Source organism: Myotis lucifugus, unplaced genomic scaffold (assembly GCF_000147115.1).
Source record: "Myotis lucifugus unplaced genomic scaffold, Myoluc2.0 scaffold_195, whole genome shotgun sequence".
NCBI lineage: Eukaryota > Metazoa > Chordata > Mammalia > Chiroptera > Vespertilionidae > Myotis > Myotis lucifugus.
Genome location: NW_005871243.1, coordinates 1482876 through 1485549, shown reverse-complemented (window position 1 = coordinate 1485549; position 2674 = coordinate 1482876).

Below are 2674 nucleotides of genomic sequence, written 5' to 3'. Positions count from 1 at the left end.
TGCCAGGCGGGCAGGGAAACCCCCAGATGCCCGCAGGCTTCTGCTCCCGATGGTTTTCAAACGTGGAGCCCGGGAGGCGCGCTCCGCACCTCCGCAGCGCGCACCTCGGGAGCCCCGAGCGTTCGCCACGCCGCGGAATAGCGCTGCTTTGGGCGTGCAGCGCGGGCCAGCCCCCTTCCAGGCTGGGGGTGTTTCTGGGAGGCTGCAAGCTATGGTGCTTCCTGGGGAGGGTTTTTAGGGAGATGTGCAATTTGGAAAATAATGCTCAAAAGAGGAGAGCGAAAGGGGGCTCTGAGTTCTCTAGTCCCCAGCCCGGTTGCTGTTTGCCCAGTCAGTCCTTAGCTGGAGGAGGTATCAGGGAGCAAAAGGGCCTTCCTTGCATGCTGGGCACCCAGATGCTCCCCCGCTGCTGAGCCGCCCGGGTGCCAGGCACCTTTCTCGGGCAAGGCTGTTGCACGGATGGCTTGGTCTTTTATGGAGCCTCCTGTTTGTGCCTTATGGGAAGGACCGCCTTGAAGGGGGGTCAGAAGTTTGTTTCCACTGTTTTCCAGTTAGCTGCATTTTGTGGAAGAGCAGGGTGCGTGCTGGAGTTCTCAGTACCCGCTGCTGGCCCTTGCATCCTCCACAGGGGATGGAGGTGGCTTGGGGGGTGTGGCATTCATCTCCGGAATCAGATCCCACTTAGTCAGGCATACGTTGCTCAGTCTGCTTTTGACCAAGACCAGCCATGGAGACCACATCCACCCACATACATATAGAATATGAAACTGCCACAAGAGTTCCGCAGTATGTGTATTCTCTCTATGATAAGGCACAGTGATATTGTGTGTGTGTGAGTGTGTGTGTGTGTAAGCTAGTCATAACCCATTAACTTGATTTTATGACTGACTAATCAGTTTAGGTGGCAACTGCAGGCTCTCTTTGGGACATCTCCAGGGAGGCGGGGAGAACATCAGCTTTTCCCTGGAAAGTAACTTTGGAAGGGAGAGGTTGGTGTTGGAGAGATGGAGACTGATGTTTATACTTGATAAGGAAATTCCTACGTGAATAATGAGAGTGCCACAGGACATGGTGGTGTGGTTCACACCATTAGCGGCTGCAAAGGCAGGCTAGGGGATGGATGCGTCTGCTCCCTCGGGTTCTGTCTGTCCACACCAACCTGGCTGCTTGCCATGAGCCAGTGAGTGCTGCAGGGCGGGGGATGGGGGTTGGGGATAGGTTGCTTTGCTTTTCTTTCTTTCTTTTTTTTTTTTTTAAGAAGAATACTGCAAGGCTGTTACAGACTCTGTATTCATACATTCCAAAGGCGGTTCTTTAAGTCTCTGCTCAGAATTTCACACCTACAGTGTCAGGGCTGGGCCACGAACCTATTATAGATGAAGAAACAGGCCCATCAACTGTCAGTCACTAGTGGCATCAGGGATTAGATACTGATTCTCTTGACTTCCCAGCCCATGGCTCTCAGGGCCCAAATAGAGACTTTGCTTTTGTGGGATTCTTAGAATTCTCTGTGCTGATTAGTTCTGTTTTTTGTTGGCTGCTACCAAAGGCCCATTGCTGTGGTCTATGCCCTCTTATTATTTTACCTTTGCTTCTTGGGGTGAAGTTTCCTTTAGGAGCCAGAGTAGAGCCTGCAGACCCCACGTTTGGGTGGGGAAGATAAAGTGATCCTGGGATGTTTTTAAGAACTGGAGTGAAGGTTGGGGTGTCAGGAGCGTGGCATTGTTTTAACTGACCTTATGTAAAAAAAGTACTAAACCGGCTAAACCGGCATGCTGGAACCTCCCAGCTCCTCAGGACACTGACCAAGAGCAATGTTCTTCCTTTGGTCAGTGAGGCTGTCCATGCTGCCTGATCAGACATTTTTCTTGGTCTAAGTTTCTTAACTAAGCATCGCCTATTTCCTTGTTTTTGTGGAAAATCTGGAAACACGAATGAGCCTTACATCTGATACCCTGGCCCAGTTTTCCTGAATCGACTCCCTCTTTTGCCTGGGTGTTGTTGATCTTCAGTATCGCTGCTCACCTGTAGTCACTATGGCGCGTTATTCTGAGCTCCTGTGAGCCTGGTGAGCTGGTGGGACTCCTGTGTGTCTGTCAGAGCCAAACCAAGTCTAGTTTTAGCTATGTCAGTGTTTGAAGTTCTAGTCATTTAGATTGAGATGTTTTTATTTCTTTAAGCATTGGGTCCTCCTGTCAGTGGCAGCATTTGAAAGAGTGTTTGTGGGGGGTGGGGTGGGGGAAGGCAGAATTGCTATCCCTAGAAAATGGTGATGACGTTTTGGAGGTATAGGGGTGGAAACATTTTTCCCTTCTTCCCTGCTAGTTTCTTTGACTGTTCTGAGTTAAATTGATGGAAGACAGGTTAACAAGAGAAAAACAAATTTAATTTTATACATAGGGGAGGCCCATAGAAATAGGAGACTCAAAGAAGTGACCGAAGCAAGAAGCTTTTATACCTTTTAGATAAAGAAACAATACATTTGTGAAAAGTAGACAAGACAAAGGGATTTGGGTTTGGGTAATAAATTGGTGAAGAAGTAACAAGGTTTGTTTATGTGGCTTTCTCTGCCCTAAACTCCCTGTCTGTGGTGATAAGAGTGCCTTCCTCCCTCCTGGTTCAGGGAGATTACCTTTCACGTGGGACCTCACAAAGGAGGGTCAGAGCGTCCTTC